The 26,595-nt window shown below is 41.3% G+C and overlaps 2 long non-coding RNA genes across 5 annotated transcripts in view; one reads left to right on the top strand and one right to left on the bottom strand.

The window, feature by feature from the left end:
• LOC132653641 (uncharacterized) overlaps positions 1-26,595 on the bottom strand; it is a 47,004-nt gene that overhangs the window by 6,923 nt on the left and 13,486 nt on the right. For 3 of the 4 annotated variants that reach the window (XR_009591405.1, XR_009591406.1, XR_009591403.1), the window contains one exon: positions 24,278-25,278. This is a non-coding gene — a long non-coding RNA (uncharacterized LOC132653641). Of the gene's footprint in view, positions 1-24,277; positions 25,279-26,595 lie in introns of those variants that run through there. The other variant, XR_009591404.1, reaches the window with a different exon arrangement.
• LOC132653642 (uncharacterized) lies at positions 215-24,300 on the top strand. The gene is made up of 3 exons (XR_009591407.1): positions 215-351; positions 5,577-5,749; positions 24,211-24,300. It is a non-coding gene; the product is annotated as an uncharacterized LOC132653642 (long non-coding RNA).

Below are 26,595 nucleotides of genomic sequence, written 5' to 3'. Positions count from 1 at the left end.
CTCCCCTGCTCTGGTGAACAGTAAGTGGAGGCACACTGGTGATTCACTGAGTGCTATTTAGTTTGTTCTGTCAGCTGTTTATTAATCTGTAGCTTCCTGCTGCACTGCAGGGTGTGCTTTTTAAAGAAACCTTACACAGCATAAGTTTTATTTTGGGACCGGACACACTAATATACAAAGAGGATCTGTGAGAGTTTCAGAGTCCTACAAGAGGTTTTCTTGAAGCAAAAAGCCTTGGGATCATGCACTGCATGCCAAGCACTGTTCAGTGAAGTGGTAGCGCATGGAGGAAGCAAGTCTCAACGGAGAAAGTAACCATCTACTCAAGGGAAATGACGGTCCCAGCGTGTGGTGAGTACAATCTTGACATTCAAGGTACACTGGGAGTCAAGAAAACTGGAACGTGCTAGGGAAATGGAAGGGTGAGTATCATAGAATATTCTAGAAGGGAGATTAAAGAAGACTTTCAACTAATGGGCATCATGACAAAACCATCTTGTTTTGGTGACAATGGGGAAGACAGAGCAGACATGGACAAGCTGGAGAGTAGGAAAATGGCTTGACAGTTATTCTAACAGTTTCTGCAACTGTTTTAAGCAAGAGGCACTGAAGGCCTACTTGGAAGTACAAGGGTAGAGATGGATGGGATAGTTGAGGAAATAGTAGGAGGTGAAGGAAGAAGTGAAGCAGGGTGCTGGCTTAGAACTCTTAGTGGATAGTGCTGCCTTCGAATAGAGTGGAAGAAGAGAATAAGAATGTAAGGTGAGGTCTGTGGAGACAATAGACTCACTTTGGGGGCTCCTGGTGTTTAAAGTTTACCCATACGAACTGCAGGTACATTGTTTGCATGATCTAGAGCATGTAGGGACATCATTCAGCCACCGAACATCGAAATTTACAGTTTGAAAAAGAAGACTGAACTAGAAATGAATAATTGAGTTACATCTCTCAATTTGGAAATATTTTTCCTCCATGGACCTTCATGAACAATTAGTGCTTCAAAGGTAGACACATTTTTTTTAAAGTATTTTATAATGTTGGTAAACTCCAAATCACAGCACTTTAATGGTATCAGCTTCTATGCTGGGTGCTGGAGATGTTAGAGGGGAGAGCAGTACAAAATGAATATGATCTGTCCATTGACCTTTAGACTGTTAATGCCTACATGAAAGCATTACTTGTCTGTCACTATGAGAGAGCTTTAAAAATACCCTAGCCATCTATGGGAAACCAAAAGTTGCTGCTAATCTGAGGAATACTACAAAATGAACCTTTCTTTCCAGTAATACTTGTACTAATTCTGAAAGAAAAATGGGCAAAATGTAAGACATATCTTTTACCAAACAAGATGAAAATTTCCATAATAACTTTTAGTGAACATATCCTTTGTATTAGGAAATGCAGACATAGCCTAACCCAACCTTAACCTAAACGTGGCAATAACGCCAGTGCTAACTATGGCATTAATCCTAGCTTTAGATCTAATATTAAAAATCATCTTCATCCTAAATAAGATCCCCAACACTGACAAACCTATCTATGGCCATAGTTTTAAAACTAAATGCAGCACAAACTCTAGCCTTAGCCTCATTGTTGTTCACTAATTCTAACCTTTACCTTATAACTGGCATTTTAGCTATTAACCTAAAAAGTGGGATGATAAGTGTTCTTTGGGACTCTACTAACTATATAAAGTTAAATAAGTAATCTGGCATTTCTGATGGAGACAACCAAGGGTATCGTTTCATTCGTCAGTGTCTACAAGACATCCTTGATTCTGCCCTCTGACTTTAGTGGGTGTAGCCTAGAAAGAATTGCTATAAAATTTTAGGGAATATTTTCAAGAGGCAAGATTTAAACAGAGAATATACTTTCATATATAGCTTTCACAGAGTGTAAGCTAATCTTAATTTCAGACTTTAAAAAACTCCCTAAAGTGCAAGAATTTTCTATTCCCAGAGCCTTCCAGATGGCTGGGGTCACAAGCTCTTCTATTTACATTTAAATCCCTATGTGACTACCTAGAGCTTGCCAGCTTGAATTTATCTAGATTAAACTGGTGATCACTGGGGTAATACGTGGTATTAGGCTCTGGGGTTCTAAGCACAATATAAGGTAACACATTTTGCTTAACGTACATAATACAAGAAAAAGCATGATGAGTCAGACAGAATTCAGATTCATAATTTGAAGATTATGAGAGCACAAATGTTCCTAAGTGCTACAGTATGTGGTGTAAACTTGGATATTGGAGTGACTCAAAGTTACAGATACTGATGGATACAGTGGACAATATTTTCATTTGTCTGTATAGCATTAGACTTACCAAAACATTGGAACATATATTCAATTCTTCCTAGGCTCTTACGAGGGTACACAGGGCATTAGTGTTTGCATATGCACAAATAGCCTTGACAGAATTTCCCCTAATACCTCAGCAAGAATGGCAAGAGATTTGGACTCAACTTGTACCATTCTGAATGTAAGAGAAACTCGCCGTGTTTCACAAAATAGATAAGGCATGAACTGTGCCCTAGAGGACTGAAGTAAAGCCATTCTAGAATGAGATGGAAATGAAAGGAAGGCAGAAAGCTGGGGACAAATGGACAGCATGGACACAAAGAAAAAAAATGGGAGATGTGATGCTTTCGATGCCAACAAAGGTGATGGTATTCGGTGTAAGGTTTCACAGAGTTGGATCTGAGAGTGGCAAACAGAAAAGACTAGAAAGCCAGTCCTAGAGGCCAGCTGGGTGACTCTCATGTGTGACACTAAGAACGGTCTGGAATACAGTAGCAGGACTTAAAATGGAATTGAAATCAGTGGGCTTCCAGAACAACAGTTAAAGCACAGGGGAGGGTTTGAGTATAAAGGGTGAAGCAAGTGAAAGAAATGAAAGAAGTCCATGTTTTTAATGATGAGCTCTCGGGGAGACAAATGTGATGGAAGTGAGAGTATCCTCATGCAGAGGGTACAGAAACCTGGTTCATACATAAACCCATCATTCTTAGTGAAAAAAAAAAACAGTTTTAAAGTGGCAAGAAAGATAATGTTTTCAATAACATTATTACGATTCCCGAACAATTGGGAAACACCTAAATGCTCTACAGTGGGGGAAGGGCTGAACAAGGTGGTAATGTTGCATTGAAGGAAGAACTAGATTTGAAGAACACGGGGTGTAAGTGCTCATAGTAGAGTGGCTGATGGGAAAATCGCTCTAAATAACATAGAGAGAGAGGTGGGCACAAAATCCCACCCCCACACGCCCAGCCGAGGCACTATTGACAAGTGCTAGCTACAGGAAAGTGGAGAATCAGTTTTCTTTAAGGTTGTGGCCTCTGGAAAGTCTACCATGAATGGTAAGCCAAACATCCCAGAGTTTATGCATACTACAAACTGAACATTATGTCTGTTTTGTTTGACATAAATTTGGGTGGGCAGGGAAGTGAGATACTTCTGGGAGGGGCTAAAGAAGGGGTGACTATAGTTAAAATACAATGCATGAATTTCTTAAAAATAAAAATAAATATTCATGCCAAATGTGTGAATGAAGCAAATGGCTGGCTAGAAGTGGTGCTCTTAGCGCTTAATGTGACTAGATTCCTTTCTGAAGCTTCCAAACTTTTTGTAATGAGCCTTTATTTAGCTTTTATCATGAGAAAATATTCAGGAACAACAATTAGTATTCAAAATCTTTAGATGTTTTATGTTTCAGAGCAAACAACACATCATGGGCACAGAGGGTGTATTCATCCACTGGCCTTCGAGAGTTGGAGTTGAATGGAATAGATTCTGAGAAATGACGAGGAAGGAGAGGTGACCTTCATAGGAGATAGAGGACACAGATAAAGAAGATAAATGCAGCAAAAACAGAGCTGACATGTAGCCTTGACTAAATGAGACCGAAGTCCTTGTGAGAGGCAGGCTGACCTTTGGGAACTGTTTACAGCCCAGATAAATACAGAATGGACTCCGGAAGCAGATAAGAAGACAGTTATGTCCCGGGTGCAAACAATACTTTACAAAATACTTTAGGGTTTCTGCTAACCTCTGGAAGGGTCTGCCAGATTCTCTCTCATCACTGTCAGGGTTGCAAAACACTCTAATGGGTGTGCATTACTGAGTAAAACCAAAATCATCCTTCCAGGGGCACTACAAAATTCCCTGGGGAATCAATTTAGTAAATTTATACTTAAGAAGGAAATAACATTTCTTATAAATAAGATCACACTTGTGCCTTTGGGTAAATGATAATTGAAAGTCAAAATTATGACTATCTTAGAATATTGATATTCATTCATAGCAATAGCTGTTTCCCTGTGTGGTGATCTGATCACAGAGCACAATGCCATCACTCATCTGAGGAAATCCTGAGCTGTAAAACTAGCACTGGACTCCAAGATTTCCGCTAAGTGTGCTACCTCGCCTGACCTTGCACTATACTGCTTGAAGTGAAAACCATGGTAACTATCTCTGACAGATGAGCTCCCGACAAGTGGAGCCTTCCTTTCGATGCAGCTTTGGTTTCACTTATTTTCAAGCTCCTCGGGTTCAGGGAATTTTCCTCAGATTATTTTTTGCTTCTCACTGTACTTTACTTTAGCCTTGCTCTTTGTTTTGGGTGCCCTCCTTCCCAATATAGCACACTTTCAGGAAAACCCCTAAAATAACCAAATCTAGAAAGAGTCAAGATATGGCCTTTTGGGTCTTTTGGGTTTGCTTGCTAGTAGACTTTCCATCTGCTTGTCTGTGCCCATTTCCTTGGCCTTGTTCATGTTTGGAAGGAAATAATAATGCTGTTAGTGAAGGAGCCCAAATTTCTTTAGACGTGTCCATGATTCCTGCTGGATCTTCCAGGTACCAAATAGCCATAACTGCTCTATATAGAGGTGGAGGACTTCCCCAGTTGTGAGATATTTTCCCTCATTGGGGGCTCTCAAACCAGGTACAGAAAGATGTCCTGCTTATCTCTCCATGCAGAAAGCAAGCAGCATTTAGAAAACAAAACCTCACATGCTGATTGTAAACTTATAATAGGTGAACCCTAGGCGATGTCTGCATCTTCAAGTTTTCACAGAGGAAGGATGATGGGAAACAGTGATGGAAGGGACATTTGATTTTACTTAGAGCAACAAAATAATTAAATGTAAAATGGATTTTTTGACCACAATTCTCTCACTGCATTTTTAACTAGAATGACTGTAATCAGTGTGACATCGGGAACTCCATAAGAGGCCACTGTTTGTCTAAGTTTAGCTAACCCATGCACTTCCTGTAGTGTGCTGTCGGAGCAAAAGGGTCCAATTACCCTCTGGCTAGATTTGGATCCTCTTGCTCGCTCCCTCTGCAGAGGTGTCTCTTCCTGCACTTATTATTTCTGGATTTAAAAAACTTACTTTACTCATAAATTTATGTAAGCAGAGAGCTAATTGAGTCAGCTCCATCTATGTGAAAGAGTTCCTGAACTCTTTGGCAGCTGATAATTTCTAAGTTGCTTGATTCCATGTACATTTCATACAGTTTGCTTGAGAAGTGAGCCAAGACTTTATGCTTTTCATCCATGACTTGGTGTGCAGGAGGAAGATGGTGAAGAAAATAATCTGAAGATTTTTGAGGAGAGAGGGCCCGGGTTTTCACTGTGTTGTGGCATCAGCTGGGATAAACAACCATTTGGACTTCTGCATTTTAAACTCCAGGCACAACCTGAAACCCAAAGGGGAACTTCTCCAAGGCACTTGCAGACAGCCTGGTAAGTCACTGCTTCAGAGTGGCACTCTCCCTCTGTGGCAAGCCACTAGCCGCTGTGTAATTTAGGGGGGGGGGATGTGTGAGTTCTGAGAAATTCTATCTTTCCATACCCAGGACTTTTACAAAACTGAGGGTTCTCACATGATGGGAGAGGAGCTTGGGAACTTTTTAATAAGACTGTTTTGGCACATGTTTTTTTTCAAAGAATCAGAAAAATATTCATGATTTTACCAACTTCAACTTACCTTGACATAAAAATAGCATTGTCAGTGGCATGGCAAGATTCAGAAGGTTAATGACATACAAATGCTGCCTTTCTGTTACTATATTCACAGATGTTGACTCTTGGTACGTAGGCTTTTCATGGATACATGCTGAGGGACGGCATTGTGTTTGTGTTCATGTGTGTTTGTGTGTGTGGAAGTTCTGTGTATGGAGGCCAGCAGACCGCCTCATGGGTCATTCCTTAGAAGCTGTCCAGCTTGTTTTTTGAGACAGGAATAGTAGACTAGGGCGGTGGGCCAGCAAGCCCCAGAGATATGCCTGCCTCTGCCTCTGCCTCCTTATGGCTCGAACTACAAGTATATGCCACCACACTTGGCTTTTGTATATCGGTCCTGGGGATCAAACTCAGGCCCTCAAGCTTGGAAAGCAAGAAGTTTACTGGTTGAGATGTTTCTCCAGCCTTGAGGGATGATAATTTTTATTAGAAATCTTAACTCTACAACAGAGTCAAAAAATCTGGGCCCAGGGGCCCCTGCAGAGACTGGTACCCCAACCAAGGACAATGCATGGAGAAGATCTAAAACCCCTGCTCACATGTAGCCCATATGTAGTCTCCAAGTGAGTTCCCTAGAAAGGGGAACAGGGACTGTCTCTGGCATGAACTCAGTAGCTGGCTCTTTGATCATCTTTGCCTGGGGGTGCAGCCTTGCCAGGCCACAGAGGAAGACAAGGCAGCCAGTCCTGATGAGACCTAATAGGCTAGGGTCAGATAGAAGGGGAGGAGGACCTCCCCTATCAGTGGACTAGGGGAGGGCCATTTGGGTGGAGAAGAGGGAGGGAGGGTAGGACTGGGAGGAGACAAGGAAGGGGGCTACAGCCAGGATACAAAGTGAATAAATTGTCATAATAAGTAATGATAGATAGATAGATAGATAGATAGATAGATAGATAGATAGATAAGAAAAAAGAACTCTTTTTTTTCAAACAAAAGATTTAATTTGTTAAAATTAATTCTTTTTATAAAATTGTAAATTAATAATAAATCAAGTGCTTACTCTGCCTTTTCTCTGTAAATATAACCCTGGATAAGTAAATAATAGACACTGGAAAAGGGGCTTAGATAGCCCATAGGTACAAAGAGCAAGTCATTGAGTTCCTGTTAGAAATAGTCCTTGTTCCCCTCACTTTGGGAAACCAATTTGTTACTACCACAGGCTACATCTGAGCAGAGGTTCTAGGTTATATCCATTCATGATCTTTGGTTGAGTGTCAGTCTCAGAAAAGACCCTGTGCCCAGATACATTTGGTCCTTGTGGAGCTGCTATCCTTTCCCCATCATACTAACTCCCCTGGCTGTACCAGTTTACAGTTTCTACCAGCAATGGAGGAGGGTTTCCCTTTCTCCACAACCTCTCCAGCATGTGTAGTCACTTGAGTTTTTCATCTTGGCCATTCTGATGGGTGTAAGGTGAAATCTCAGGGTCATATTGATTTGCATTTCCCTAATGGCTAATGAGGTTGAGCATTTCTTTAAGTGTTTCTCTGCCATTCGATATTCCTCTATCAAGAATTCTCTGTTTAGTTCTGTTGCCCATTTTTTAATTGGATTACTTGGTTTGTTGCTTTTCAGCTTCTTTACTGGATATTAGCCCTCTGTCAGATATAGGGTTGGTGAAGATTCTTTCCAAATCTGTAGGCTGTTGTTTTGTTTTGATGACAATGTCCTTTGCTTTACAGAAGCTTTTCAGTTTCATGAGGTCCCATGTATTGATTGTTGCTCTTAGAGCCTGTGCTGTTGGTGTTCTGTTCAGGAAGTTGTCTCCTGTGCCAATGAGTTCTAGGCTTTCCCCCACTTTTTCTTCTAACTGATTTAGCGTATCTGGTTTTATGTTGAGGTATTTGATCCACTTGGACTTTAGTTTTGTGCAGGGTGATAAATACAGATCTATTTTCATTTTTCTGCATGTAGACATCCAGTTAGACCAGCACCATTTGTCGAAGATGCTGTCTTTTTTCCATTGAATGGTTTTGGCTTCTTTTTCAAAAATTAAGTATTCATAGGTGTGTGGGTTTATTTCTGGGTCTTCTGTTCGGTTCCATTGATCCTCCTTTCTGTTTCTATGCCAATACCATGTAGTTTTTATTACTATGCTCTGTAGTACAGCTTGAGATCAGGGATAGAGATGCCTCCAGACGATCTGTTGTTGTACAGGATCGTTTTGGAAATTCTGGGTGTTTTGTTTCTCCGTATGAAATTGATATATTTTTTTCTCTCAAGATACACAAAGAATTGTGTTGGTATTTTGATGGGAATTGCATTGAATCTGTAGATTGCTTTTGGCAGATGGCCATTTTCACTATGTTAATCCTATCGATCCATGAGCATGGGAGATCTTTCCATCTTCTGATATCTTCTTTGATTTCTTTCTTCAGAGACTTGAAGTTTTTCTCAAACAGGTCTTTTACTTGCTTGGTTAGAGTCACCCCAAGGTACTTTATATTATTAGTGGCTATTGTGAAGGGTGTTGTTTCCCTAATTTCTTTCTTGGCCTTTTTGTCTTTGGTATACAGGAGGGCTTCTGATTTTTTTGAGTTGATTTTGTATCCAGCCACTTTGCTGAAGGTGTTTATCAGCTGAAGGAGTTCTCTGGTTGAATTTTTGGAGTCACTTATGTATACTATCATATCATCTGTGAATCGTGACACTTTGACCTCTTCCTTTCCAATTTGTATCCCCTTGATCTCCTTTAGTTGTCTTATTGCTCTGGCTAGGGCTTCACGTACTATGTTGAAGAGATATGGAGAGAGTGGGCAGCCTTGTCTTGTCCCTGATTTCAGTGGGATTGATTTAAGTTTCTCTCCGTTGAGTTTGATGTTGGCTATAGGCTTGCTGTATATTGCCTTTACTATGTTTAAGTATGTGCCTTGTATCCCTGATCTCTCCAAGACTTTGAACCTGAATGGGTGTTAGACTTTGTCAAATTCTGAAAAAAAGAACTTTTAATTCTATCTTTTTGTAAAAAAAAAAAAATTAGGTACACTAATAAATTACATAGAATAGAAATTTTGCTTTTTTGCATTGATTATGGTGTTAGTGTTAAAAAGATAAAGTCATCTGAAAAGCATTGAGTTTATGACAAGTCAATTATGAAGAAAATTATAAATTACAAAAATATTAGACTAAAGATATCATATGTATTTTAAGCTCTGTATTTAAACTTCAAAAACAGAATTGCAAACAAAAACAGAAACAAAATAAAACAACAAAATCCCACAGAGAAACTTTTTTTTCCCTTATCCTTAATTCCTTTCAAACCACTAAGTTGCCTTTAAATGTCCTTTTCTCTGATCCCGTCAATGAGAAATATCTACATGTGAAATTGCTGCAGTTTATTAGATACCGAAGTATCAGTGGCTAGGGAGTGCGAGGAATGGAGACACGATGTCAGTTTAATACCTCAAGCATGGTGAGGGAAGAGGACAGGATAGGAGAGGAGAGTCAGGAGAGCTGCAGGCTGTCAGGGTCAGGGAGTGGGTGCTGAACTGTGCTGTGATAGTGCAAGCTCTTAAGAATTCTTGCAGTGTCAAGGAATATTATTTCTTTGCATCTCTCCATCTGGAAGTTTCCTTTCGCTGAGACTGGAGAAGGGAGGGAACCTCCTTGGCCTCTCCAGGGCACCATTTGTCCTTAAAAAAGAAGGAACTAAAACTCTCACTGTAGTACCCTAAGAAATCCAGAGTAACCCCAGTAGGAGGGAGGTTTGGAATTCTGGAGGACCCATCCTTAAATGAGCCTAGGGAAACATGAGGACTCCATGAAATTTTATATTGAATCCTAATATATATAATTAGGGTCTTTTGCTTTGATTCTGGGTGTCCAAATCAATGTTGTACTGGTAGTTTTAAGTATCAACTTGGCATAACCTAGAACCACTTAGTAAGAGTCTTAATGAAGAATTATCTAGAACAGGTTGGCCTGTGTACATGTCTGAGGAGAACTGTCTTGATTGTTAACTGATGCCGGAAGAGCCAGCCCACTGTGGGCAGCACTGACCCATAGGCAGGGGACCTCACACTGTAAGAGAGGAGAAAACTATGCAGAAGCGACAAGGATGTATAAATCCTCTCTTCGATCTTGGCTATGGATATGGTATGACTGATTAGCTGCTTAAGTTCCTGCTATGATTTTCCTGAAATGATGTGCTTTAACCTGGAATTGTAAGCCAAATAACCCCACCCAACAGCAGAAGAGGGAGGGAGACACAGCGAAGCTGTGAGCTGGAGAGCAGTGAAAACTGACCCATTGATCCCCATGCAGGCCCCACAGCCTGCTTCCTAGCAGGACTGCAGAGTAGGTAACTTTGAGAACATTTCAACTTTTGTGGAACACATTAAAATCATAATTATTATATTGTCTTATTAAATGTTTTCATTTAAACTGTCTTGATTTTTCCTTAAATGTCTCTCACAGATTGAAAAAGCGTTAGCTAGGTAACTCAGGATTCATGTCTCACTGAATCAAAGTTGACAAAAAACACCCAGATTAAAGCACAGGTAAAATGTATTAAACTAATATTAGGTTGCTAATAATTATAGTAAGAAGTTATGGAAAAGCTTGATAGCGAAAGCAATAAACCTTCTGACCAAGCCAGATTGTTCTGTACATGTGATATGTATCTCACATATATTATTTAAAAATATCTCAAAAGCATTAAAACAATAAACACGAATTCTCGTTTATAAAGCAGTAAATATACCTGGGAACTTGAGTTGTATCATGGCTTGTGTGTGCCACATGAAGTTGGTTATGTAAGAGCTAATGAATACTCTGCCTGTCATGTGTATTTAGAAATTAATGATAGGCTGAACTGCGATTAAATGTTTATCTGAGCTTTGAAGCGTTACCCTTGGCCAGGTGGCAGCTTTGCTATTGGAAACAAGGTCCATGTTTCACACATTTGTAAACTGATACTTAACACTTGACAAGACTGAGTCCTGCCGAAGGGATTGTTACCCTTGTCAGGTCAGTGCTGACGTATGAGCTATGCCGCCATTGCTAGTGAAATTCTAGTTTCTTAGAGCCAGCTGCTCGACTGTGCCATGTAGGAAGCAGTTATAAAGCAGGGTGTATGTTGCCTCGTGTCCTCCAGAGACTTCTTGGTTTCCTTGAGCCCTCCGTTGAGCTTGGGATGGCTTCCCTCTTGTCTTGTCAGAGGCCAGAGCCTCGGAAGGCTGTACCTGCAGCCTTTGTGTGGCCATCGTTCAGGTCAGAGGCACATGAAGTGGGGTTATGACAGGCTTTCTCAACAGCTCAGGTCAAGTCCCACTCTCCTTTCCTTAGGCTTCGGCAACTTTTGTCCCCTAAGAGAGCAACTGACACAACCACATTTTATGTTCAGAGCTAAGGTTCCAGTCCACTGTGGTTTCTCTTTCAGACTGAACTGATGCCAATCAATGTAACTCCCACCTGGACATCTCTCATTTTTTCTTTTTAAAGTGCCCTTTGGTCAGAGGTACAGTGATTAAAGGAAGTTGTTTAAGTCAGTGGATGGATGAATTTCTCTACGCTTTAATCCCTGGGCTCGCTACGGAAACCTGGTTGTCCTCCATTCCTGTCGCTACCAGCTCCTGGCAGGAAGTGTGGCTCCCTAGGTACTCAAAGGGAAGCCGCTGCGGTCTCGTTGTGTCTGAACACTTGTCTGTAGCCCGTGGTACTGTTGTGGAAGTTGAAACCTTTCGGAGGCAGAGTCTCCGTGGAAGAAGAGGGTCACTGCAGATGGGCCTTCAGGTTTAAACTGATCCTGCTTCCTGACGTTGGAATCAGTGTCGCCATGAACACACACCGGATGCAACCGCTGCATACCTCCCCCCATCTCCCGCCCCATGCAGACTGCGCCTGCTCATATTTTAAGTCCAAATGACCCTTCCTTCTTTATGTGGCTCCTTGCCAGACATTTTGTCATAAAAGTACCTATCATAAACGCTATATGTTTTGTTTCTGCCTCAATTTCCCCCTTTTCTACAATATACTTGTCCATTCTTTTCTCCTTCTTGTCTAAGGGACATTTTTTTTTCCTAAACTCAATTTTTTCATTAGCTTCTGATTTTTCTGATCTTTCTGATTTTCTGCCTTGTCTGGCATGTGTTTCATTAGTCTTTACCGTCTCTCTTCCCTTCCCTGCAGTTCCCCCGTAATCACATACACATGTTATCTTAGTCAAAAAGAAAGTGACTTTTCATGATAGAGTCCTTAATCATTCTGCTATATATATATTTTTTAAATGGCTCAGAACAAAAGAGGGCTCCTTGACTAATTCCTACCTCTTTGTCCTTTAATGAACTCATATTGAAAATTGGGCTACACTGAGCTATTCAGTGTCTGTGAACCTCCCTACAAGAGGGTGGCACATTCTGCTCCAATGAAGTCATTAGGAAAACATTTTGAGGCATACATTTTATCCTCATCACAAGATGCCCTATAACTGCTACTCTCCATATCTGAGAAAAGCTCAGGGTATCTATCAGCCTGGGAAAGTGTCTCTGAGGTTTTTCCCCCACAGATGTCCCTTAAGCAAGACAGCTCATTTCTCCTGCTTCTGTGTGTAGACTACAGTCACATAATTACTTCTCAAGTCAGCAGTCTTTCTTCCTCTTCTCTTCCCCTTTCTTCCTGGTCATGGAACTGTTTTCCTAGAAACTGTTAATAACCCTTTAAAATGCACTTTCTGCTTCCTTCCAAATAAGAAAAGAAACTCATGCAAATACTGATGAGGAAAAAGAGAAATAAGATAAGATAGACATGCCAAGAGCCAAAAAAGCTCTAGGATCCCCAGAAGTCAGCATAGTCCAGGACTAGAGGGAAAGAAACTCAAACCCCAGCTAAGGGGTTTAGCTTTTTAAATGTTTGTTTGTTTCTGATTTTATTCCTTTGTAAATAAAATGTACTCTGGGTTCTCATTAAAAGCCCAGCAAACTGCATTTTTATTACTATTACTAATAATAATTTATTCATTTTTTATATCTTGATCATAGCCTCCTCCTTTGTCTCCTCATAGTCTCACCCTCTCCTCCCTCTTTCCCTTTATCCCAATCCCCTAGTCCTTCAGAAAGTGGAGCCATCCTCCCTTACCAACTGACCCCAGACTATCAAGTCTCTTTATGACTACCTGCATCCTCTTCCCTGTGGCCTGGTAAGGCCACTTCACCAGGGAGAAGTGATCAAAGATCAGGGAGCAAAGTTTCTGTCAGAGACAGCCCTGGTCCCCTTACTAGGTGACCCACATGGAGACTCAGCTGCCTATCTGCTATTATGAGTAGGGGGCCTGGATCCTCTCCATGCATTGTCTTTGGATGGCACATCAGTCTCTGAAGGACCCTGTGGGCCCAGATTTGTTGGGGTTTTGGTCTTCTCATGGGGCTCCTCTCCGGATTCTTCTATCCCCCAAATTTTCCATAAGACTCCCTGCACTCTGCCCAAAGTGTGACTATGCTTTTTTTTTTTTTTTAGAGGAAGTAAATATACTGGTTACATCAACTCCAAATGATCTTTGCTTTTCCTTTTAGTACGTTCAACTTGTAGAGAAATGGAAACATACCTAGTAATCTCCCGAGAAGCCTATGTTTCATCACACAGTCAGGTTGTTCGGAGGGTCTTCCTTGGCTCTGCCTTGTTATGTCCACTGTGTTTCTAGATTATTGCAAAGGCTAGTACTTGCCTGAACTTACTTGAAATTGAAGTCCCATGGTTGGGAAGGGTTGACTGTGCTTCTGATGCTGAGTATTGTTTATTCTTTCCTTCAGTTGTCCAAATATTTTCATCATTTATATGCGAACAAAAATTAGTTGTTTGTTCCTCTGTGTTCAGTTTTGTTTCTTGTCTATATTTCAAGTTAAAGCACTCATTGGTTATTGTGAAAGTTACATTGTCCCAGCTGCTCAGATAGATCTAGCACCTGAAACTAAGGGACATGCCTCCTTAGGAACAGTCTACAATGACAACAGCATAGATGTTGTCTTTTTCTCCTGATCTAATGTTTCTTCAGGAATTGGAAGGCAAACAGTAATGGACTGAACTAAAGATTTATATTTTCAATGCAGATGGCTATCGCAGTCCCAACATGTTGCATAGGCTGAATACAGACTTGAGAGCACGCACGCGCACACACACACACACACACACACACACACATACACACCCCATAGTGGCTTCTTCTTAATTTATTCTGCTCTTACTGTAATCAGTAGTAAATAACCAGTATGTTCCTGGAACTCTGCCTTTTGTCAGAATTGCCTGAAAAGCATGTTAAAATACATATTGCTGGGCTTCCTTCCACAGTTTCTGATACAGGCTGATCTATGATAGCCCAGTGATTTGCGTTTTAATGAGCTCACGGGTGCTGCTGCTGCTAGTGTAGACAGAGCTTTGAGAACTACTGTTCTAATTACAGCCCTCCATTGCAATGATCACATGGTGGCTCAAATCACCTTCTATTTTTACTCTACATTGTGCAAGAGAAACAGAAAGATTATTGTGGGAATTTACAGTTTTCATAAAGAACACATATTGAAAAGGATGTTATTTTTAAGAAACCTGATATCTCTTAAGCTTCAAAGGTTTAACATAGCATGTGCACAACAGCCAATCTTGGGTTGCTGGGAAGTAATCTCCAGCATTGCTTTTGCTGATGGACCAAGATATAGTTTGTGAGTTATGATGTCCTTCAGGCTGAATCTGTAATAAACAAGCCTGTTGAATCAGCATCTTTCTTAATTTTTATGTTTTTTTAACCACACCTCTCTCTTTTTGTTTATATCAAATGACTATAAAACTTGAACTGAGAACCCTTGCTTGCTGTCTTTATAACTTGACTTGAGTAGATCCATTCACAATTAGATTTTCTAGTTTCTGTGTTCTCTCTCTCTCTCTTAGTTTTAATTGTCACCTTGACCCAACCTAGATTCACCTAGAGAGTCTCAGTAGCTGTTGTCTACATTGGGTTGAGCTGTGGGCGTGTCTGTCTGAATTGTTTTGATTAACTTAATTGATATGGGAAGCCCTGGTCATTGTGGGCACCCATCCCCTAAGCAGATAATGAACTGTATGTGTGAGCAAGTCAAGCTGTGCACACAGCATGCGAGCATGTATGCATTCATTCTCTCTACTCCCAGCTGTGGATGAGATAGGACCAGCTGTCTGAAGTCACTGCCTTGACTTGTTCATAATTATGACTGTCAATTATGGGTCAAAATAAACCCCTTTCTCCCAAAAGTTGCTCTTTTGTCAGGGCACTTCACTGCAGCAACAAACATGAAACTTTCCCCCCTCCTCACTCTTTTCCTTTCCCATTTTTTAGGGGGAAAGAGTTTACTCAACTGTGAATGCTCAAATGATATTTTCCTAATGTCATCTCTAAAATATAGCAAAAGATAAATGTTGTACCAACACTGTATACAAAAATAAATAAGAACATGTGACTTTTAAACATTATTTTCACATTTTGAACTCTGAGTAAAGACTCTTCATGATGACAGGACAGAGCATTTTACCTCATCATTTTAGTAGACACTAAATTATTAATGGTCCCATTCTCCTACCAGTTTTATGTTGTAAAAACTGACAACGTATTTTCACACTTGATCTCAATTCAGTGATTTATTATATATATGTATTAAAAACAAAATTGTCTGTGCCTGACAAAGAGCTAGATTATTTTTTCTAATAGGCCGGGTAAGGTTTTTAAAGTAAAAAAAAAAAAAAATCAGCATCCTTTGAAAGTGTGCAGTCTGAAGACTGAGAAGCAAAACAAGCTGAAAACAGAATAGCTCTAAGGAGCTAACAAGCTACTAATGAACAGGTAATGTTATAAGCTCGATGTAGGAGGTGCAAGTAAAGAAAAGCCTGCACATTTGGAGCTGTGTAAATATCCCCTGGAGATTGAGCTGGTCTCGACACGGTATTCAGCCTTGCCATGGACTGACATGATGTCCAACAGTCAGCCTGACATGTGCTTACTTGGAGGTTGAGCAGCATGCAGTTCTGGCCTGCCCTGGGAAGGACCCTGAGAGAATACTATGGTGAGACACTTCTCCAGAGACTGTCCACGTGCATGCTCCGTGTTGCGCTCCTGCAGCAGTTCCGATTCGTGTACTGGGGTAATGCTCTAATTCACACACGGAGTTATAGAGTAAGAGTCTTTGGCAAAGATCTCATAGAACCTGGGGTTCTGAATGGTGACAGAGGACCCACTAGAGCTCAGCAGTGGCTTTACAGGAGTCCTTAGAGAAAAGCCATGTCAAGTGAGGACTCAGGGATTGGGGCTTTGGGGGTTCATCCCCTGGGATCCTGCTGGCCTCATTTGGAGGATATATGTCATGCCAGTGTTTCTCGGTAATGTCTGCTCTCTTCCTGACTTTAGTGTGTCAGGATAACACAGAACGGTGGTGACACATCAAGTCATGTTTTCCAATAGAAAGAAAAATGAGAGGAATGTGAAATATTGAGCCTGTTTTTCTGTTTGGGAGGAATGAGACATACAGCCACTGAACTCTGTATTGATTGATTCAAATGCACCTTCTCGTGCACAAGCTCATCTGTGTTCATTGGCTTCATGATTTCTTCAGAAAAACAGACCTAGAAAACTCTCTTCACTTTAGACTTTGAGATAGGCAAAAACTGGGAGACAGCCTGGCAGGCAGGGTTCAGAGAAGGGGCTAGGTTAACTGAGAAATGCCGAATTCTTAGAAATGTATTTAGAAATGTATTTATCAGTGGTGCAGATTATGATAGAAATATGGAGGGTAGGAAAAAGAGCAGGAATTTTGGATGTCCACATTACTAGCAACTGCCCCATTAGAAGCTGAGATGCCTGCTACTCACCACAGTGTCATGAAATTTGTAGACTGTGAATGAAGCAAGAGAGGCTTTCTACCTGTCGTGAACTTCAGGGGATGCCACAAAAGTCTGTCAGGTGGAGAAAATATCATTCTAATAAATGTCACATTTATTGAAGGGGTAGAAAACCTCTGAAATCACTGTTATTTTCATAGTAACTACAGTTTTGTGGTCTCCCTTGAGCTTTGTGTGCTAATTTTGTGCCTCCCTGGCCTCACCTTGGTTTCACTAACGTACTCTCTTTAGTGAGTTAGACTAATAAAAAAAAAGAGAGAGAAATGATCAGTGAGGAGATGATAGAAAGCACAGTTCTCAGAGCTGAGGCCAGGAAAGCCAGCCTAGGTTGGTTTTTAATTTGTACCAGGAACATGTGTAATATAATTATGTCAAGGATAAGCAATGTTTGAAAATGTAAGACAGAAATCGTATACTTTCAAAAATGTGGCTAGGACATGTAAACTTGACTCTAGTTAGTGTGGGTAGTAGTTTAAATGATAGCGTCTCAAAAATATGCTGCATCCTAATTAATTGAACCTATTACAAGTGTGTGTGTGTGTGTGTGCACGCATGTATGTGTGCTCGTGTGCAGAGTCCAGAGGACAGCCTGAGGTGTCTTTCTCAAGAAAACCAGCCATCTCCTTTGAAACGGGGTCTGTCATTGGCCTGGAGCATTACCAGATGTTCTATGTCCTGGATTGGCAAGTTCACCCAGTTGATGTCTATAATCACTGGAGAACCCTGACTCCACCCACTCTGATCTAGGTTGCCTGCCACGCACGCCCAGCCAGCAGGCTGTTGATGATATTCACGTCCTGGGGCTCAGAGAAGTGCTGATGAAGATTGCTCTAGTGCTGTGGTGTCAAGGAAAGACAAAGCAGAAGTGCGTTAGGTATATGGCCATTTAGAATGGAAAGACTTTAGAACTGATGGAGAAATTTTTATGTAGAAGGTAGATTTTGAACTAGTGTTCTTAAGTTCAAATGAAAATATGTCAGAGAGTCGTTTAGTGGCTATAAAGTTTCCATCATGGCATATGGATTCTATGCTTATATTTAGATTAAGGTCTCTTATACTCCACACAGCATGATGATGCTACTAGTGCAATAAAATTGCAATAATTGTGTTGATAGCTAGCTGTGTGAAGCACTTGCATGCTAGTCACTATGATAAATGTTACAGTGGACGTTTCCTTTATAAGCATTAGTAAGGGTGCAGTGGCATGTACTGCTACACGCTGAAGAGTCCAAATGCACATTCAGTCCATGTAGGGATGGCTACCAGCTGCTCAGTGGGCCTCTAAAGGATTAAGTACTTTGGCCTGCCACGTTGAATTCCACTCATTCCACACAATCCCACTTGTTGTTAGAGCAACACTGGCCTTGTGGTCAAGCCAAAGCCACTCATGTACAAAGAAAACAACTGTCCAACTCCCACAGTAAGCATCGCTCTGGTCTTCTTAGGAGAAGTCCAGTTCTGTCACGCTCTTCCAACAGCCTACTTTTAATATTCCACTGGCCTTCACCCGGGAGGCAAACCTGGGAGATAAGTAAAACACAGCGGCAAACTCAGGCGGTCACAGACTAAACATGGATCTGTCCTGGGAAGGAGTCGGTGGAGCCCAGTTTTCTGATGGTAGGGGAGTCTACTTCTCTGTGTTTCTTGCTGAGTCCTTGGGGAGGATGAAGGTGCCTGTCCCTATGTTGCCATTAATCCTGGGGTGCCATGGGAGTGGGACATAAAATCACAAGTAATATAAAATGAAAAGCATTATAAACACAGCAGGGCAGGAGAGCACCTCCTGATCCTGGGCCTATGTTAGCTGGAATGAGGTCAAGGTCAACATGGAAAATGGTCTGTAGGAAAATCTGACTCCATGTCTTCTCCTGGATAGGCTCTTGCCATTAGCTGGCCAGAGATGAATGTTTGGTCTGGTTTATGGTTCTTTTGTCTAAAAGAGAACAGTCTGCACTTTTGTGCCTTATGTGATGAAGGATGCTGTATTCCAATCCAAGATTTGATGAGGTGGTTCAGAGTCTACTATTATCGAGTCCTTCAAATCAAAGTACCCCATGAAGCACTGAGCCCTGATGAACTAGAGATGCCTGATCTTACAATACTCAAGTGGGACAGAAAATAAAACCTACCAGTGCAAGTAGTCATCAGATCAGCAATGACCAGGCAGGCTTCTACACAGGTTTGTTACCAATCTCCCATGCTACCCAGGATCTGGGACCAGTACAGGTGACTGACAGCAAGAAAGGAGCCCTCCTAAATCCTCATAGAACTTCAAGTCACATATCTAGGAGACAGGTGGGCTAAACCCTAAGTCCAACTCTGCCTTAAGATTGTCTTATGGCCAGTGGCAAGTGAAATAGCTTCTATGACTCAGCTTCCTCAAGGTTCAAATGGCATGGTTGTAAAAAATGAGCTCCACATTCCCTAAATCCAAAGGATAAGACTCAATAGTACAGTCTTGATTCCCAAGGCTTAACCACTATGTCACTTTGGGTTCCAAGCCTCTACTGCCACTGGTGTCCTTCAAGCCAGACCAGAGGACATCAGCCTCAGGACAACAGCACAGTGTCCATGTGGCTGGGGCATCTGGGATTCTGACAAGGCTGTGATAGGCAGGTAAGCTGTCATTAGCTTTCCTCAGACCATGTCACACATCACTAACAAAGAAGGAAATTATTTTCCTCAAAATCCCCTTCAACTTGGAGCTCTATAAGATACAACACAAGTTATAATATGTAAGAGTAGGCTCACTAGATTCAATTTGTAAGCACCACTCTCATCTCTTCTTTGCACTTAATATTCTTCATTGTATAGCACCAAAATTAACTGGATTTTCAATGGGAAGCTCAGCTCTTATAGGAGATGACTGTATTTTAATTAGGGACTTTAAGTAATTGAATTATTTGGGTGATGACATTTGTGTTATTATATTAATAAAGATGTATGCCCTCCTAATTTAGCACTGGGTACGATAGTAATGCATTTACCACATCAACATATTACTTGGAGAAGACAAACAGTTAACTTGTGCTGGGCTTCTCTTTGGTCCCTGGAACAAACTGAGAGCAGTTACTCATGGCACTGTGATAACATTGTTTGCTCAGTTCTGAGTAATGCTGTTGCTTGCACCTCCTTTGAGAGATTTCCATATCCTAACAGTTTTCCAGCTGTTGGCACTAGTTATGTCTGACTTTATTTAATCCATTTGCCTTCGTTTAGATTGCTTACAACTAAGCTAGTCACCTTTTACCTAGAAAGTGTCCACTATGATTACTGAAAGGCAGCTGTATCATTCCTTTCAGACTAAAAATTCTTCTGAAAGTCTATATCCCAACTGGGTTACAAATCCTTCTGAGAGTGTATTGCATCATCCCCTATGAATTTTTCATACTGTTCCTGGAATCATTTCCAAGTTGTCTATGTTGTTGCAAATGTGCTCTTCTATCCACAATAGCATCACAGCCTTCTGTCGATGGGAATATACAGTCTGAGGTGGTTCTTGATGCCCTTTCTTTGATGCTTGGACTGTTCATCTTTTTTCACTGAAAGGTGGTTCTTTTCATTGATCAGAGTGAGGAACAGAGATGATGAGACAGACGGATCAGTATTAGTCACTTTTCTCACTGTTGTGGTAAATAGCCAGAATAAGCAAATTGGAGAGGGGAGATTTACTTTGGCTCCTGGATTCAGGGTCTTCAGTCCATCATGGCAGGAAGGGCACTGTGGTTGAGGTAGCTATGCTTGTGGAAGCTTAAGGTGTGATTTTTTTTTTTTTTTCATTCTTGGCAGATAAGGAAGCAAGTAGTTCAGATGGGAAGCAGAAGTTAACACCTACTGTATTAACTCACTTCCGCTAGGTATACACCACAGTATTAGAGACCCAAAAGCCTCCCCAAGACACCAGCACCAACACCCAGGGGCCCAGTGTTCAACGATGTGAGTGAGCCTGTCAGAGACATTTCACATTCAAACGACACACAACTGAGGAAGACTGAAGTCTCAGAATAACACTGAAGAGCCAAGTTTTTATTATAATGCAGCAGATGCCCTCGGAGAAGGCAAATCCAAAAAGGTTATGATACCACACCTTCTCCACTCTGAAGGACATTCTTGAATGGGGGGGAAGCCAGGCATGCCCACACCTGGTACACCCAGTGGTGTACTCGGGACACTTTAGCTTAGATGTGGAGCTGAGCTATGTGGGACATGGCCTGGGCCTGGTTTAGGAGGAGGCTGGCTGTGGAGCTCAGAGCTGGCATATCACACTCATAGGACTCTTCCAAGGCCCTGGGGGCAGTCTTGGAAATGTGTTTACACAGTCAGATGTTTTTTTAAAACATGCTAAAAAACATTTACAACATTCTAAGTCCTTTTGGTTGAGGCCTCTGTCTCTAGTCCCACCCTTCTCCCTTCTCTCTGTGCAAGTATGCTCAGACTGTAAAGAGCTTGTGACCGCATATAAGGGAAGTAGGGTTAGGGGTGCATGTGGGTGGGTTTAGTGGGTTATTGAAAAGGTTCATAGCAATGTGTACATAGGGCTGAGTTGTTGCTGTTTCAATGTGGATGTCCATTCCAGAACTCCTCTTGTTCTGTGCCTTGCTCTTTTTGCTGTGATGGGCAGGTGTAGAGTCCAGAGCCAACACTATGACAAGGACACGTTTTTGGGCAGCACTGGTCTGGCTGGACAGTGCAGAAGAGATGAGGGTTTAACAGGCAGAGGCAGAAACTCAACGGGAAATTCCTGTGGTTATTCAGCATGTAAAACGGTAGGTACTTGAATATTAATTCACCTGGTTATGTTGGAAGTGTGGAGCTAGGGGGGTAATTCAGTGGAAAAACAGTTGCCTCACTTGTTTGTGCAAGGCCCTGAGTTTGATTACTGTACCACCCTTCCAACCAAGAAAGGAATAAATAGAAGAGATACTCTGTTGAGAATAATTGAACTGGGGCTAGAGACATAGGTCAGCTTGCTGAGCAAACATAAGCACCAGAATTTAGACCTCTCATCACCCCAAGTAGGCCTGTAACCCTGCACTGAATGGTGTGGAGACAGAAGGATCACGGGGACTTGCTGGCTAGCAGCCTAGCTGCAAAACACAGCCTCAGGTTCAGCAGGAAACTTGCATCAAAAGGAATGAGGCAGAGAATGACAGAGGAGGCTCCAAAGGCTGCCCTGGACCCTGAGCACACATGCAGGCACACACACGTACATATACCAACCACACACACATTTGTCGCAGCACACAAATGCATGTACATGAAAACACACAAAAGAGAACAGATCAAACAAATCTCACAATTAAAACAACAGAAGCACTGCACAGCATCTTTGTTGGTAGGAACAGGTGTGGAGATTGGGCAGACACAAGCCTGTCGCAGTGCTGCGAAGAAGATTTTCTCCATATGCAAATGTATGTGCTTGATGTCTTTTAGCATCTCCTGGGGCTCAGCATACCTTGATATAGCAGACCCAAACTGTCCATTGGCTCCAGATAAAACAACTTGGAAAATAGTCATTGACACAATGATCTGGGGATAAAATCCTTGAATTCAGTCACCACTAATTGATCAATGTAGCAGAGGAAATTTTTTATTAAAGGCTCACACAGCTTAGTACAACAAAGGGGTGTCATAACTAGATTAAAAATGCATCTGATTTATTTACTTTATTTTATGTATGAGTGTTTTGACTGCATGTATGTATGTGTACCATGTATGCTTCTGGTGCTCACAGAGTTCAGGGTGGGCATCAGATCCCCTAGAACTGGAGTTTTGGGTGGTCGTGAGCTGCCACGTGGGTACTGGGAACCAAACTCAGCTTACCTCTCTTAACTGGCTGGAGCTAGTGCTCCAGCCCAAGGACTACATTTGAATTCACCCTGTACATACCTTAATTTGAGTTAGTTTGATGCTAGCTTACTATTTACATTAAAATCCAAAATGCATTATCAAAGAAGTAGCCTACTAGATTCCCAAACTATAATCTGAAGAAAAGAAGAGATATCAAAGAAAACCTTTCCTATGTATCACTCTATGCTGGGGGGAGAGGACTAGGAAAGGGTGGAGGGGGAACAGGGAGGGAGGATATGACTAGGAGGAAGGGAGGGAGGGGGCTATGGCCAGGATGTAAAGTGAATAAATAAACAAAATGAATAATGAAAATGACACAGAAGAAATTTAAAAGTAGTATAAAAAGCAAGAAACCAAGACATAAAACAGGAAAAGAAAAAGGAGAAAAACTATGAAAACAATAGTAAAAGACATTTTCACAGATTTCTTTACTATTTCTGTCTGCATGTGTAGGTGCCCACATGAGTTTACCTACACCACATGCACGGAAGAGCCACTGGACTGCAATTGTTGTAGTAGGGAGACATTGTGTGAGTGAACCAAACTTGGGTCCGCTGCAAGAGGAACCACTTCTGTAGCCTCCGAAAGATATTTCATATATAAATAGTACACAAAGGCCAACAGGAGCTTTAGGCTGATGTAGGCACTGATAAACATTGTGCTTTCTCCTTATAGGTTTTCCAAATTTCTACAGTTTTTATACAAGTCTATTTTGGGTAAAACAGACATCCATCAGGTACAAACAATTGGATGTTTCTTCTGTAAAGGCAACCCCAGGTCAGGGGTTTTAGCTTTCGACAACGAGAAACTCATTTATCTGTGACTATATCCAATAAACTTGATCATGGGACAACAGAGTCATTTTGAAGGGGGAACAAAGTCTTCTAAAGTATGAGTCACTGTATCGCCTGATCTTTTCCAAGAAAAATCTGCCTTTGCAGGACTGAGCAGTGGATTCCTGTATTGGTTAGCAATGTTTGTGTTTTAGAATTGCCTGTTGCTTTAGGAATACAGTACAAACCACAGTGGAATTTACTACATTTAAACAAGGAAGCAGAAAAGTGTGCAGGGGTTGGGGACTTGGAAAGGGGACTCCACAGGTTAAGAGATTCTGTCACAGAGGACCCAGTATCAATTCCCAGCACCCATATGGTGGCTCGCAATTGTCTGTAATTCCAATTCACCTGCTTATGGCTTCTGCCAATATTGTATGTGGTGCATGGACATACATTCAGGCATGTAATACCCATTCACACAATGTAAAAATAAATAATTTTTTAAGTAAAAGAAGCAAAAAAAATGTATCTTAATGGCATTTTTTTGTAATTAGTAAAATATATTTAAACATTTTAAACATGAACATTAAATTTTAATATCTTTAAATTTTTTAACATAAATATATGGATTTTTATTTATTTTTAAATTTTTAAGATAATTTGTTTCTTTTTATTTTATGTGTATTGGTGCACCTTAACCCACAGGACACCCCGTATAGATGTGACACTTCACTGAACTTCTGAGCAAGCTACAGACTAGGTATTATCCTGAATCTCTAGACAACACGAGGGAAGCTCAGGTAGGTGGGCCATGGGTCTGTCATCCCACACCCAGGAGTGGAACCATATCTCTCTCATTTGAAAAATGATTAGATATCTTCCTAAAGGAGTGGAGACTGAACATCACAGGGAATGAAGCACATGGGTGACCTTTAAGTAAACTAAAAGTCAACTGTTTCCTTCTGAGACTTTAGGTTTCTAAACATTTTAAATATTTTATGTACTAATTATTTGTTACTCAAATGCTTATCCTCATTATCCAAATTCCAATCCTCATCCCAAACAGCCTTCATTATCCTAACGCAGTTTATTCTCACAGTAGATCACAAAGATTACATGCCTTTTATACTTTTGCTTCACACTCTTAAATTGCATCCAAATCCTGCAACCATTTTTTTTTTCATTCATCTGATTGTTTATAAACAGTAAAGTCTGAAAGTGTTTGTGTGGCCATTAAGCTAGCGTTGACTGGTATGTCATTATCTGAACTGCTGAGAGACAGACATGAGTCCTGAGAGGTCAGCTGCTTGCTCTAGACAGGCCTCTCACAAATTAATAGCACAACCAAAGACTGGCTTAGGTCTCAGCACTAAGGCATCTTGCTTCCATAGAGCACTGCCCAGTCCCTCATGCGCTGGGGAGATATTAGGTTTCTAGGCAGCATGGAAGTCACAGATAATGTCAGTAAAGAACATTCTCCTCCTATACTGCTAATACGTTATAATCATTGCCCACGCTTGCCAAGCAGTAGCGGGAACCCTGTTGTGTAGAATTCACACTGCCCCATGTAATTCCCACAAACTCCCTGTCAGTAGGTCTAGTGTTTCTCCAAAACATGTCTCGTGGAAACAGAAGGAGAGATAAAGTAACAACATACTAGTCAAAGCAGAAGCAGGTGGGATCGGTTCTAAGGATGACAAAGCTTCAAGTTCCGTGACACTTCAAGAAGAGCTTTAGGCTGAAAATTCCACATACTCTCACCACGTTGGTCATCTGAAAATGGCAAGTATATGTTATGGAATAGGACCTGCTGTGGAGTGGTTATGTCATCTTTGATGTCCTGACTATGAGGCAGGACCTTTCGAGGGCATGATTTTTATATTGGTGTGATAATGATCAACAGTGTGTTTCCCTCACGTCCTTGATAATAAGACGCTAGCACTGAAAAGGCCCGGTTCACATAGTAGCACTTCTACTGCTTGCACACACTTAGAGCACTCAATGGCAGCCAGCAAAGAAGCAGATGTCTCTTGATTTCGGGAGAAGGAGGCCCTGGCTAGATGATGTCTGGCCCTGTGTGGATGATGCATAGATAGTGCCAGTGCCATACTGGAGGCCCCTTAGACACAGAGCAGAACCAGGCTGTGGCTCCCTTCTAAGAGAACACAGCTCCTTTTACTGCAACCTCTAACTTCTCCATCTCTTTTAAAAAAAATATTTTCCATATGTCCATGACCTAATGAAAACAAAAACATTTTGATTGTTAAAAATCTGATACTAATATGGTCACAGATTTAATATCTGACATGCTTGGAACTTACCACAGTGTTCCAATTTCATGTTTGTTTAGAGAGTTTGAAGATCGGCATATACATAGTGAGATATCTTAGTGATGGGGCCCAAGTCTAAGTCTGAAAAACACGTTTCATACAAACCTTGTGCATATAGCATTAAGGCAGGGCCATATAATATTTTTAGTATGCCTTCATCTTAATGTGACATGTCATATGAGGTCACAAGTGGAATTTTCTGCTCGTGGTTCAACAAGCTTTAGATTTTGGTGTATTTGAGCTTTCAGATTTAAAATGTGTGTGGTTACAAAACCATCCTTGGAAAGGCAGAATGGATGTTGATGGTGTGATGTGGACATGATCGCCACCATTAATGCCAGGAGGCGGTATTACGTGAATACACGTGATGATGGTCACCACACACAGCAGCACCTTGGAGCTTTCTTGCAAATTATTATTTTTTTCTTTTTATGAAATCAGTCAGGATAGTAACTGATAGTTAGGTCACTGCACAAATTCTTTCCCTCTGCGTCACTGGAAAAGTTACTTGAGCCTGCCAACTGTCCAGCTGTTTCCAATCAAGTTAAAGGAAAACCAAAGTCAGGCTCTGAACAGAGTGCTGCAGTCACTCACTGCTCTTGCCTGGGGTTGTGCTGGGACCAGAGCCTGCTTAGCTCAGGAGTGGACACGGTTCATTTCTGGTGGGCAGAAAGCTAAGTGTTGTTAGGTCTGTTGAGATGCTCTCTTCTTTCTCTTCCCTCTGTCAGTTACAGTCTCCCTAGAGGGATGCATTTGGTCC

The sequence above is a fragment of the Meriones unguiculatus genome, chromosome 4 (genome assembly GCF_030254825.1).
Source record: "Meriones unguiculatus strain TT.TT164.6M chromosome 4, Bangor_MerUng_6.1, whole genome shotgun sequence".
NCBI lineage: Eukaryota > Metazoa > Chordata > Mammalia > Rodentia > Muridae > Meriones > Meriones unguiculatus.
The sequence above is the reverse complement of the archived record's forward strand: the minus strand, read 5'-3'. Positions and strand labels throughout refer to the sequence as shown.